This window comes from Lacerta agilis, chromosome 9 (genome assembly GCF_009819535.1).
Source record: "Lacerta agilis isolate rLacAgi1 chromosome 9, rLacAgi1.pri, whole genome shotgun sequence".
Classification (NCBI taxonomy): domain Eukaryota; kingdom Metazoa; phylum Chordata; class Lepidosauria; order Squamata; family Lacertidae; genus Lacerta; species Lacerta agilis.
Genome location: NC_046320.1, coordinates 45,523,416 through 45,537,914, shown reverse-complemented (window position 1 = coordinate 45,537,914; position 14,499 = coordinate 45,523,416). Strand labels below are relative to the sequence as shown.

The 14,499-nt window shown below is 40.3% G+C and overlaps 1 protein-coding gene across 1 annotated transcript in view; it reads right to left on the bottom strand.

The window, feature by feature from the left end:
* Window positions 1–13,794: 13,794 nt before the first annotated feature.
* ANKRD50 (ankyrin repeat domain 50) overlaps window positions 13,795–14,499 on the bottom strand; it is a 44,010-nt gene continuing 43,305 nt past the window's right edge. The window contains exon 5 of the mRNA XM_033159717.1: window positions 13,795–14,251. The gene's annotated coding sequence lies outside the window, so the exon portion shown is untranslated. The remainder of the gene's footprint in view (window positions 14,252–14,499) is intronic.

The following is a 14,499-nucleotide window of genomic DNA, read 5'->3' as shown; positions in this document are numbered from 1 at the left end:
CAGAGAGACTTGCTCTTAATTCCAGAGCCCTCGGTTGAGAAATATGTTTGAGAATGCTATAAAGGTTTCCATCTAAGCAGTACTGGGGGGAGGGGGAGAGACATTGTTTATCTTGTGCCCTCTTATCTCTGCAGATACTCATATAATTCTGTTCCTATCACCAAGACTCTTTATCAAGAAAAAGATGAAGGCAACAGACAACAGAAACTGGTTAGTGTGGTCTGTTTTCAGAAAAGCCTCTGGTTGGCTGCAGGCTACATTAAGCTGTTGAGTTTTTCTCCCCTCATGGCACCCATGTGGAGGCAATAGAGGGAAATGTGGTGGCATCTCTTTTTTACATTTAGATGTCATCCCCTCTACTGAACATGGCCCAAAGAACACACAGCTGCATTGCAGGAAACACAGATCCAGGGCAGGAAATGTAGAAAAACCTAACTTTAATCTCTATAGTAGATCATAATTGTAATTCAGAGTCACAAGGCTGAAATATAGTTGACATAATCTGCTAAAACTTAAAGGGCAATACCTGTGTGTCCAAACCTGTGCATAGGAAGGGGAGATGAGGAAATAGAAGGAAACCACATATGGGTACTGTGCTTGAGGTAGAACTGAATTGATCCCTTAGAATTTAAGGGTCTATTCCACGTAGTTGCAATCCAATGTCTCCTGCTTTGATGACTCAACAGTATTTCACCCAGCTGATTTGATGAATCACAGCAAGCAAATGGGACTGAAACAACTATTCAAAATTCACCAGCAACCTCACCACTCAAATTGTGAATGTGACACTTTGAATTTCAAACTTAAATTTACATTCTAAATATGAAATGCCTCTAAATAATGGAGTTCTGTGCATGCTAGTTATCAAATACAGTGAAACACGATACTGTTACATTCCAACTACCATGTTAATGCCATTGCATGTCAACCAGCAGTGGCTTGTGATGGGGACGGAAGGGTAGAAGCAGTGGCATCCTCCTGGCAGCGATCAGAATTATCAGGATGAGGTCAGGCAATGATAGAAAGGTCAGAGTAGCTTTGGGATGGCAGTGGTGACCAACCTGGAACAGACCTCACCAACCTGCTACTGCTTCACACTGCTCCATCCGTTTCCTGATGAATACACCTAAATAAAACTTCAATCAGCAAAGATGGTTGAAGGTTTACCTAACAAGTAAACTAAACTACAACTCTCATTTAGTGCTGAGCCAAAGTAGCTGAACAAAGTGTATGAAAAGCTTTCCTTTTCTGAGAACTCCCCCACCCACCCTGCACACACAGACTGTAACAGCTGCTTGCTATTCTAAGCACCAATCAATAGTATTACCCTGGGTTTGTTTTCAAGAAAAATAATTTCTGCCTTTACTGCAAACATGACTTTGAACAGATCTCTCAGGATTAAACTGGCATTTTGAAAGGTGTGCATGCATTGGTTTGGCTCCTCCAAAACAACATAATCACAGGGGAAATGTTGCCAAAAGTTGATAACTAGCTATCCTCAAAAGAACACAGAGAGAACCATAGTACACACCTGTCTTCAGAGATACGGTAAAGAAGAGCTAGTTCAAAGTCACTCTTTCTCAGTGGTTGCTGTGTTTTTTTGATCATGTGACTAAGTATTTTTGCCCAAGGCCAAGTACATGATTGAACCCTGCTGGATCAGAGCAAAAGCCCATCTAGTCTGGCATCCTGTTTTCACCCTGGCCAATGACATGCCTATGAAAATCTCATAACCCCATTACACTCGTCTCACATCTGGACCCAGTAATTAGTTCATTTTTCATTTGTCACTAAGGCCTAAAACTTCATCTCTTGCAACCACTGTTTCCTCCATTTCTTCAGACTCTCTTCCTGAGAAACTTAATTCAGGTGCAGGGATCTGTCTTACCCAGCAAAAAAACAGATGCAAAGAATGAACACAAATGTATGAAGTTACTTTACCCTGAGTCAGAACATGGGAACATTAACTCTTACTGGCAACAGCTCCCCGAACCTACAAGCAGGGTTCTTTTCCATCACCTGCTACTTGTGGTTTTTAACTGGAAATGCTAAGGGTTGAATCCAAGACATACTACATGAAAAAACATGTGCTATGCTAATGAGCTATTGCTTTTCTGGGATTCTTCATGGGGTTGTTGTGAGGATGAAGTTGGGGTGGGGGGGACGACAGCAACAACCATGTATGCTGCCTTGAGCTCCTTGGAGGAAAGTTGGGCTATGAATGCAATAAATAAAAGTAGAGTGGTACCTTGGGTTAAGAACTTAATTTGTTCTGGAGGTCTGTTCTTAACCTGAAACTGTTCTTAACCTGAGGTACCACTTTAGCTAATGGGGCCTCCCACTGCCGCTGCACCGCCGGAGCACAATTTCTGTTCTCATCCTGAAGCAAAGTTCTTAACCCGAGGTACTATTTCTGGGTTAGCAGAGTCTGTAACCTGAAGCATCTGTAACCTGAGGTACCACTGTGGTAGAAATATCCCAGGTTTTGTCAGCTTGGTGCTCTTCAGATGTACCCAACCATGTATTGGGGAACCTGTGGCCCTCCTGATATTGTTGGACTTCAACTCTTATCAGCCTAAGCTAGCATGGCCAAGGGCCAGAAACTAAGAGTTGTAGGGCAGCAGTATCTGGAAAGGCCACAGGTTCCTTGCCCTTGTTCTAGAGTAGACTATCCCAATTACAGCAAAGGTACAACACGATAGACTAGGCAGGATGATGGGAATCACCTTTCTTTTTTCTGCTATTTCATGGATCAAATTCCCCAATCCCATTAGTGGTTTTTTTTTTGGGGGGGGAGGGGGAATATGAAAGAAAAATATATATAGACCTGATGCACTGGTTTTGTTTCCCTCACGGAGCTAACGGCAACTTGGTCAGGGAAACTCTATGACTATTATCAGGAAAATGGTTATGGTGGTGGTGGGGAATTCAGTAACATGTAGTTTGCCCCCAAAATCATGGGCTCTTATCCAGTCTTGCCCTTATGATACTTTTCGTAAACCTTCAATGCACCCTACTTTACAGGGCTACCCTATTCAAGAAATAAGGCCCACTGACTTCAAGTGAGTATATAATTGCAGCCTAAATCTTTTTCATTTCTGACTTGGTGGATGATTTCTTATATGAAAGAACTAAATTGTGCTACAAGAACATCCAGGGGCTCACATCATCTGGCAAATTCTGTGCCCCATAATCATTTCCAAAGTCCAGGCAGCTTGGAATAAAATGGAAACATTAAAAGCTATCAAAGGAGATGATGTGGACTAGAGAGAGCTTTCGTGGCAAAATGGGAGCTCAGAAAATGAAGAATATCAAAAATCTTGCAGACAACTCTCCCCCCCCCCCCCATCCAGAGTGTATGGTGGAAAGAACTCCCTTGTTCCATTTGCATCTGCACATCAGTCTCATTTCAGAATTGTAGCTAGAAGTCAATTTCCCACACTGTGAAGGCTGGTGTTGCATATCAGGTAATTGAAAATAAACATGAAGTGAATGAAGCAGAACTTACATTTACCCCAAGTTGTCCCTCCACGATATCATTGCTTGGCTCCGCTTAAAGGGAATGATAGCTATGGAACATGCAAGCAGCAAATAACAGCTAAGGAATGTTTAGAAACAGTATATGAAACAAAGCAGAAAAGAACCGGCTATAGTCACAGCTAGGGTGGCCACTTGTGCAGCACCAAAAAGGAAGGGAGGCATCACCCTGAAAAGGACAAAAAGGCCACATATCTGTATAAGATCCTATATGATGAATATACAGATCTGATATGATGAGTATAGCCGCAGATTTAAGGGGAAGGAATGGGCACCATTGAAATATAAATTATACAGTATTGTTTTATTGGATGTGGTTTTGTTTTAATATTATGGGCATCACTTTGGTATTCATTTTTGTACATGAAAAGCTGTCTCTTTTAAGGATTCTTTAAGCCAGACTTGGACCAGAGAGCTCTTCAAATAGAGGACACCCTTAAATAGAGGACTGCTCTTCAAATTGAGGATGGAAAATAGGGCAGTGCATGCTGCCTCTGATCGGATTTGGGGGCCTTGTATCATGATGCAATTTTGGGGGGAAGAAGGAGACATGCATCTTTTCCTTCCCATTCCTGGCTGCATGTTAAAAGCAGGAAAGGGGGAATGGGGGGGGCACACACAGGCACATCTTCTCCCCTCTCTCCCTGCCACCAAACAGCCCTTGGTTTAGGCAGCCCTGTTTTGACTCAGGAATGACTCAACCCAATCTGGCCAAATCCTGGGTCAATGTGAATTCACCAGATTCAGATTTGGCTGGATCTGTTGCACAGCCTTTGTAGAACCCATTGACCATCCTACCCACAGATGGAATATTATGCACACTTCAGGTTATTTATGGGGAAAGGCCGAATATATGCTTCACCTTTCAACAGCCATTAGCTACCTGAATTCTTCCCATCTTCTTCCCATAATTAAGCTTCCTTGTTGCAATGATACAAGCATTAATCCTAAGTGGTACTCAGATTGGTTAGTTTTCATGCCAGCACTGCACTGGCACTGAAGTCACTGTGATGAAAAATAAAACACCTCATCTGGGTGGCCCATACCAATACCATGGAGGGCGATTGGTTATGGTGAATGGGGCACTGCCCCACTAACCTCAGTCAGCTGATCTGCCTGCCTGCCTTCTTACATGATACCAGTTCAGTAGATGGCACTTGCTAACAGCTAGTTCCTCTTTAGTCTCAGTGTTGCCTTTGTCAAACTCAGCAGGGAGCAGCAAGCCAAAACTAGATCAAGTGGGTTCTGCCTATCATTGTCTCTGGCTCCACTTCCTGTTGGCTATCCTTCCTTCTACCCTGTCAGTTCCCTCTGGGCCCATGACGTTGGCATTTCTAAGTTCATGATGAAAACGAGGAGCCTAAACACAGCAAAGTGTGGTATCCCCCAGTAGCCCCATGCAGCAAAGGTAGTAAATTATGCCAAGAAGGAAATAGTATTCGGGTGTGGGGGGAAATCTCAATAATGTGTATTGCAGCTCTTTGCAGCTACTCCTTCCATCTCTACTTGATAAGTAGTGTATAGAATTATTTTTTCTTTGAAGTTGGGGTATATCTTTGCTGTGAGTTAATAAGGTAGAAAGCCAGCGTGGTATAGTTGTTAGAGCTTCAGACCAGGGCCTGGAGACAGGGTTCAAATCCTCAGCCATCCATAAAACTCACTAGGTGACCTTGGGACAGTCACTGTCTGATCTACCTCATAGGGTTGGTGTGGGAATTAAACAAGAACGGGGAGAACCATGTATGCCACCTCTCCTTGGAGGAAAAGTTAGGCTATCAATGCAATATCATGGAAATATTATTTGGTGCTACCATTACAACAACATCATTCCTGTGCTCCTAGGAACCTAATATACTGCACTTGATAGGTCAAAATATCTAATTAATGGAAAGCAAAACATGCTGAAGAAGTTCAGGTGGGCAAGTGAGAAGAAAAAGAAGAAAGCAGTGTAAGTGCAGTGCAAAGGTTAAAAAAAAAATCCAATTACTGCAAGAATAAAGAGGCAGTAGAGAAGAAGCAATGTGATCCAGTCATTAAAGATCTAAAAGGCTGCATAGTAAAAAAAGAAAGAAAGAAAGAAAAGTAAATTGGATTTGGTTGCACTTTTTATTGATTTTGTTTTGCTGAAGTCATCCTGCAGAGCTTGGCTTCAGTTGGGGAAGAAAAGCAGAAAACAAGTTTTACTTGGGCAAGTACTTACCTGGAAGAGGTTATACTCTGAAAGCAGCCTGGCCAGCCATTTCTTGAACATGTGAGAGAATTATTTACCTTTGGATGCTGTTGCAGCTGAAGTACACAAAGAAAAAGAAAGGTCAAGTCTAAGTGGTGATAAAGTATGAAATACTAGCAAATTGCAGAACATATTGCAAGACACTAAAATCCACTGACAAACTTGGATCTCGCAAGCACCTGAGACATATGCATCAGTTACCTACCTTTTACCTTTACTGTATTCACACAAAAAAATTACATATGGAATTCAATAGTTTGTTACTCCTTTTTACAGCATTGCAATGATATGTTCCACATGTTTATTTATCAATACAATTTGTATCCTCCTCATCCTTCAATATTGGTGAACACTGACCTGCATCATCCCACTTTTGGCTTCATTATAGCCCTGTTAAAACAGTTAAGGCTGAGAGTGTGTGACTGACAGAATACCACCCAACAGGCTTCATGGCTGAGTTGAGATTTGAGCTCTGATTTCCCCAGCCAGGTCCATCACGTGAGTCATTCCATCACACTGACTCTTGATGTCCAGGTTTTAGTCTCAATCTATGGTTTCTATTTTTCATTTGTATATCAGAACTACAATTTAACCATACACAGCCTCATTAGCCCCACTGAAATCAGGTACTATTACTACTACTATTAAGAATGATGCATTTTAAGTATAGATACCCTTCATTTAAAATCACAGAACAGTTTACAGAGCATATGTCAGTAGTTGGGTCCTTTCCCACTTGGACTTATGGGATATGGTTCTTGAATGGATAATTTTATATCAATTTTAAAACACAAGACTCCAAAAATACCTTCGCCCATGCAGGTCAGAATGGCTGTGAACTATCTCCAGTATCAGAAGTTGTATGGCTCTGAATACCAGTTGCTGAGAAGCATGAGTGAAGTGACTGCTCATATATATTCTCTTAAATTGTCAGCAAAATCAGAAGATGTGAGTGAGGAGACATCTGTTAGTAGAAACATTAAGAGGCCCCTCACTGGCAGCTCCAAAGTGTTCTTGAGATTAGTTGTATTGGTATAAATCATAAAGTCCCACCACACATTGCGAAAATGTTCTGGATCTTCTAAGCCTCTGGAAACTTTTATATATTGTGGGTTATCTTTTCTGGAACTGCAAGGTCCACACAAATCTGCCAGCTTCCAAATGAGAAGGTCTGATCAAGTCCCTATTTGAGAAGTGAAAATTTTCCTTGGAAAACAGTCCTTGTTGAAATTTGAAACACAAAAAGAACAAGTTAAAGAATGAATAAATGAGCAAAAAATAAAATCCCAGGTTGGTTATAATATGCGGATGGAACAGTGGGAACATTTGTGAGAAAAGGGTTAAAATGCACATTGTACTATGATTTAAAAGATAATTTTTACAAAATGATTTATCATTGATACCTAACTCCTGAGAAGATATTTAGAATGTACAAAAATGTTCCAAATGCTTGTTTGAAGTGTCAAGAGCATGAAGGAACATTTTATCATGCCTGGTGGATGTGTAAAAAGCTAAAAGATATTGGATACAAATACATACACAGATACAGAGGATTTTGAAGGTTATGTTCAACCTAAACCAGAACTGTTCCTGCTGAGACTTATGGATATACAGTTAGAAAGATTATGGGACATTATTTCAATATATGATTACAACACAAAGGTGAAAAGATTCATCATTACTTACCATGGATGAATGGTTGTTAAAATTATTCGACTTAGCTGAGATGGTGAAGTTGATGTATTTAATCAGAGCAAAATCATTGTCAACTTTTAGTAAAGATTGGAGGCTGCTTAGAGACCTTTTGTGTGAAAAAGAAAATGAACATAATATTTGTGTATGAGGATTGAAGATAATATTGGTTTATAGAAAGTGGATTTGTGGGTGTTATCTTGGAGTGGATGTGTTAAATAATTGTTTACATATGGCAGACAGATGAAGAATGGGAAGGTCTCCTTTTTCTTTTGTCTTCATCTGCTCCCCTCTTTCTGCCCTGTGTTTTTATTTAGCTTTTTTAGCCTTGATAAAAAAGATATCTGATCTTAATCTTTGCATTCCCCCCAAACTTCAGTAACATTGACTTTGAACATTTCCCAACTACAGTACCTGCTGTAATATGTATTCCAGAGGAATTCATAACTATGCAAGGCAGGTTAATGCAACCATTTCTCCACCACTTTTCACCTTTTGCTATCACGTTATGTATTTGTCATCTACAGCAATTTACATTTTTAATGAGTACCACTTCTGGAAAGGGCAGATAGTGAACTGAATTTTAAAATATTGTGACTATGACAAGGAGTGAACCTTCCAGGATACCTGCTTAGCCCGGATTTCTTGGTGGTGGTAGTTTTCAATAACCCTCACAACAGATCACTGGATTAGCTATTTAATTTTCTTCCCTCCATATATAAGCAAAACATTTTAAGGGCACACACAATTTCCCAGCAAATTGTTCTGTTCTGCCAAGTCTCTGCAAGATTGAGTATGCATTTAGATGAATAATTTACAAGTCACCTCAATCAATATAAAAAAATTAAGTGCAGAGTACTCAAGTCCCCACAAGCAAAACTACCTCATCAAGGAAAATTATTAGCACACCTCTAGAGTCTACCATATAGATATTGATTATTTAATTATGTAAATAAGGCACAGCACACAAGTGAAGTTTAAAAATTAATCAGAGCTGGAAGGAAATCCAAGCCATTCTAATTTGGCTCCTTGTCCCAGAAGACCACACATCTCACATCAACCAATGTGCATTTCATAGAATGTCATAACCCTTCACAGGTAAGTGCAAATATTGTAACTCACAAAACTGCACATTTAAATGTGTCACGGTACAACAAAAATCATGTAGCTAGGGCAAACTAGTTACTCTAAAGGATTTGTGTAGCACCTTGGACAACAAGCTAGTGACGAAGTTACGTTACCCTCTGACATTCAGGATATAGTCGTACCTTGGTTTTCGAACAGCTTAGTTTTCAAACGTTTTGGCTCCCAAACGCCGCAAACCTGTAAGTGACTGTTTTAATTTGTGAACTATTTTTGAAAGCCGAACATCCAACGGGACTTCCGATTGGATGCAGGAGCTTCCTACAGCCAATCAGAAGTTGCGCTTTGGTTTCCGAACGTTTTAGAAGTCGAATGGACTTCCAGAATGGACTCCGTTCGACTTCCAAGGTATGACTGTAGGTGTCTGACTGTGCTTTCTTGTGATTCAAAATCAGAAACTACTGATACTCAAAACATCTGTATGAACAACTCCAGATCTACAACTGTGGGTTGCTTGGCATATTTGCTTAAACATTCCATTTGAAATCAGCTCCATTTTCAAACCCATCAACACTTTCCTCCTTGGATGCCATTTGCCTTTGCTTAGGTTGGGCTCCTACCAATAACTCATTTTCAGGGTTGTTGTTGTTTTGTTAACTCTGGGCAGGGGGAACTGAGGATGAAAGCCATATTTGGTATAAAAAAAACCCAGATTTTGTATCGTGCATCTGCAACATATTAACTCAATACAATTTTACTTCAGTTTTGGAGCACACTTGTAAGCATATTTGGGACTTGTGTTTGGTAAATGTGTTGAAATCTCTGCCTTCAGGCAAGTTCTCTATGATTCCAGCACAGTTAGTTCAGTAATTTTTAATAATCACTTTTGGTCTTATAACTCATTTTGGATACTGACAGACCCTTGGGTAGTTAGAGGAATCTCTACAACACAACAATCATGCAAAATAAACTATGGTATTTCTCTTGAAGCATGCAAAATAAATCAATGCAAGTCCTGAAAATAACTACCGGTATATTACGCCATACAATCTCTATCACATATATACCCAAAAGCCTATTATCATCTCAGATGACAATAGATATATTAAATATGCTATCAATGGATACCAGCTTTGATTTGAACCAGTGCAATGTGGATCATTATGTGTTTATAATGACTGATAAAATATTCACAGAATTTCTATAAAACTTATAATAGTAATAATTATTTATACCCCACCCATCTGCCTGGGTTTCCCCAGCCACTATGGGTGGCTTCCAACCGAATATTAAACACAATACAGCATCAAGCATTAAAAACTTTGCTAAACAGGGCTGCCTTCAGGTATTTTCTAAATGTCAGGTAGTTGTTTATCTCCTTGACCTCTGCTGGGAGGGCGTTCCACAGGGCAGGCGCCACCACCGAGAAGGCCCTCTGCCTGGTTCCCTGTAACCTCACTTCTTGCAGTGAGGGAACTGCCAGAAGGCCCTCGGCGCTGGACCTCAGTGTACGGGCTGGACGGTGGGGGCTGGAGACGCTCCTTCAGGTATACAGGACCGAGGTTGTTTAGGGCTTTAAAAACTTATCAGAAGATAATAAAAACATTAGCACAAGTGTAGGCTTTTTCTAATGTGTATCCAGTTTCTGGCATTGGAACTCTCTCCAGCATTGAAAAGTTGGAATCTGTAACCATTTCAAGCTTTCACTACTGTTGTTCATAAGGACATTGAAAAGCTTCATATAAATACACTCTGCCAGCTAGTCCCAAGTGCAATTCACAAGTCAAGCTGTCCTAATACGCATAATAAAAGATATTTATAGGAGACAGGATATTTACAAGGTTTGAGCATACTACACCAATATGGGCCCGATTGCACTGGCTGCCTATTAGCTTGTGGGCCTAATTCAAAGTGCTGGTTTTGACCTTATAAAGCCTTAAGTGGCTCAGGACTGCAATACCTCAAGAACTGCCTCTCTCCATATGAGCCAACCCAGACCTTGTGATCACCACCCAAGGCTCTTCTTCATGTGCCTCCTCCACTTGAGGTCCCTGAGGGTGGCAACACAACAACGGGCCTTGTCTGTTGTGGCTTTCCATTTGTGGAATGCTCTCCCCAGGGAGGTTGGCCTGGTGCCTTCAATATATATTTTTAGGCACCAAGCAAAAACAGTCCTCTGGGCTGATTAATATTCTACAGCCTTTTAAATGTGTCTACAGAAAGGGGGAGTTATTGTTTTACTTTTTTTAATTATTTACTTCTTTTTATCCTGTATTTTGTTCTGTGAACCGCCCTGAGATCTTGTGATGAAGGGCCGTATATAAATCAAATAAATAATAGTTACAGGTAGGTAGCCGTGTTGGTCTGCCATAGTCAAAACATAATAAAAAATAAAAAAATTCCTTCCAATAGCACTTTAGAGACCAACTAAGTTTGTTCTTGGTATGTGCTTTCATGTGCACGCACACTTCTTCAGATACACTGAAATAAAAGTTACCAGATCCTATATATAGTGAGAGGGTGTGGAGGGGTATTACTCAGAAGGGTGGTGGGAATGGGTCAATGGCTGATAGGAGAGGTAAACCTGCTGACGACTGTTAACGACTGCAATTGGCCTTGCAGGAAAAAGCAAGGGGTGAGATGGCTAAAAATAGCTTTGTCATGTATAATGAGATAAGAATCCAATGTCTCTATTTAGACCAGGTCTCTCCGTGGTTTTAAGTTTGGTGATAAGTTGCAATTCAGCAACTAAATAATAAGATACCACATTGTGTGTCCATATTCCTAACAGCATCCCATTTCCAAGCATGTTGGTACCTTTGAACCGAATATCGTTTTGCAGAGGATGGAAAAGGAGCAAGCAAACTGAAAACAAATGTCTGCTTGAAAAGCAAATATATTTATTATGCACTTTCATATACATAAGGATTTTTGCTTAATATAATACAAGAAATAAAATAAAAATTTTACAATGTGAAATTCAATGTACATTATAGGCTATTTACAATCCAATCCAGAAAAAAGTCTTAGCTGTGCACCATGTTATTTGAAGAGTTTCAATGGAGGATAACGATCATGAACAGACATTTGCATAGCAGCATAGTTGACAAGAGAAAATGATGCTTTAAGTAAAAACAAAGCCATTTCCCAATACTGATCATGACGAGGGTATCACTATAGTGGAACATGTTAAGGTTTCGACAGGTAAATTTGCCATTCAATTCCCTTTTCAGGTGACTTCCCTGGCACACATATGGTATTGATATTAATGCTCATCAGTCTTTTCCCTAGTCTCCAATTATGAATTGTGACACTTCCTTTAGTTTCCTCTAGGGATGACTTTGGATAATATAGGGAAAAGAAAGATGAAAGCAGGACCAGAGATAGAGATTTGTGGAATGAGAAAAAAAGTAAGTTGTCTTGAATTCTGCTGCAATACAGCTGATCAGCCCTGCCAAGTCATGGCTTAGCAGAACTGAGCCACACACATCAATTCACAATTGCAAAGAAGACAGACCTGCCAATAATTCAGGGTGATTAATTTTACCTTTTTTTGAGAGAGAGGCCACAAAAGCCAATATTTTTTTAAAAAATCATACATTAAAGCAATGCGGAACAATCTCACACTCTTGTCAAATGGATATTTTTTAAACACAGAAACACATGCTGCATTCCTAAGCGTTTCTGAAAATGTGCAGGAGCTTTTATTTTAATTATCTGAAAGGTAGCACTTTTCAGCTGACCTTCCTATAGCTGGTGCCTGCGTTTGGGCATGTTACCACCACCAGCTCTTTTAGAGACATTAAGATTATAGTCTTCTGAAAATCATGAAGACTTCTGCAATGCGTAGCCTTCTTGTGAAAATGGCCAGAAATATCACCATCTAGTCACAAGGTACATACTGTAATTTAAAAACACACAAATAAACAAATAAATATAATCTTGGCAACAGCCGAGATCCAGAGAGAACGGCAGCCTTTAGGGATGTCTTCCTACAGATCAATACATCTAACATGAAAGAAGAGCTATATTCTTGTGCAGTGTTGAAAATATCCAGTACTTAAGTTCAGAGCGAGTTGGGAGTAATGATTTGACACTCTTACCAAGCAACATTTTTACCTCCGTACTTAGGTCAAGAATGGGGAACCTTTGGCTCTCCTGAAACTCCCATCATTCCTGACCAAGATAGGGCCTGATGGAGTGGGGGAGATAAAAGATCTGGCCTGCCAGACGCTAACGGTTCCCCACTCCTGTTTTACATATCCAGTCCCTTGCATCTTCAGTTAAAGCAGGGATGAGGAAACCGGGCTTCCATGTGTTCTTGGACTACCACACCATTGGCCATGCTGACTGGGACTGATGGGAATGGGACATCTGAAGGACCAGAGGCTCCCCACCCCTGAGTTAAAGCATCTCTGTTACAGGGCTGGGAACATACAGTGCTGGACTTAAGGGACCTAAGACCTGACTCTATCCAGAGCTGTTTCATATGCTCATAAGTCACTTTGGGTTGCCCTGGGCAAGAGAAAGCGGCTAACAAATTTAAATAGTTACCATCATTTAAGTGGGTAGTATGCAAACTGGCCTTGATGCTAAATAACTGTTCCTTCATAAACCACCTTTAAAACAAGTAGCAGAGGCAGGACCCAATAAATTGCACTGTCGTACACCCTGCCCCACCCCAGGCTGAAGGTAAGTACTGAAGTTAGCCAATACTGTCACAGGAGTTGCTTTTCTTATGAGAAGCATTTGAACAACACAGAAAACCAACTGTACATTACAGCAATGCAAATGTGATTTTACGTGTACAGAAGAGTAGCTTGTGTTTTGAGCCAGTTTACATATTCAAAATCTGCCCTACGTTACATGTTTGCTGTGGCTTCTGTTGCTTTACGCTCCCACGAGCAGATACAGAATGCAATGCATAAACCAGATTCTCCACAGACTCAGACACAGTTGGGATTTCTGAGCTACCACAGGTGGTATCGATTGCTGCTGTGGCTGTTATCTGGGGATGGGCCAATTCACATGATCTATTCTCCATGCAAACAGTATTACTCTCTGAGGATAGATGGGGTCTTTTATGTGGATTTTGATCATGGTGGACCCTGCAGCAAAAAAAAAAAAAAAGGTCTAATGGCACCAAAAGTTCTAGAAGTGGGTTCAAATAATTAACGGCAACTCTAACTTGGGTCAATGGAGGAGGGGTTTCCTTAGTCTTTGAGGTGACATTGAACACTCCTTGTCCGTTCGACTGTGTGCAGAGTTTCTTTTGCACATGAATGTAAAATAAATACAGAAAGCATTGCTGTTTGTCACAAAATCCACCGTGGCACATTTACACTGATCAAGCCTTCTGGAACAGAGAACTCAAATTTCTAGCTCTTAACAACTTTTCAGCTGTGTGAGTGGAAATACAACGTATCTTGTTCTGCTACTGAGGAAGAAAAGAAAGTGCTTATTCTGTGTAGTAAGTACAAAATACACAAAATAATTTTTTTCTGAAGCACAGAAGGTTACATTTAAGAAGGCAGCCTTATTTTTTTTTCTCTTTAGGCACATTACAGTAATCAAGGTAACTGTACTGCAGTGATCACAATCGTAATTTTCAATGTGGTTCAACAAGCACAACATGCTTTGATTCCAGCCCGGGTGACAAAACATTCCAGGCAGAAACTCTTCATTTTATTCATGGTGTCATGGAGCTGCCTTAAAACAAAAACAAAACATAAAATTGTTACATTCTAAGTAGATCATCTCAAAACTATGAATAAGCTGCTGTATGTGGCAATCTATCTGATGTACAGTCGTGATCACTGAAAATCTTGTACCTTATATTTGCTTATGCATTTTCTTTTGCCGGGATCAAGTGTGAAATGATACACACGCAGGGTCATATAGCATGTTATTATGCTGCTTCCAGAAACAGCACCATATCAAGCAGTACAGCTTCATTA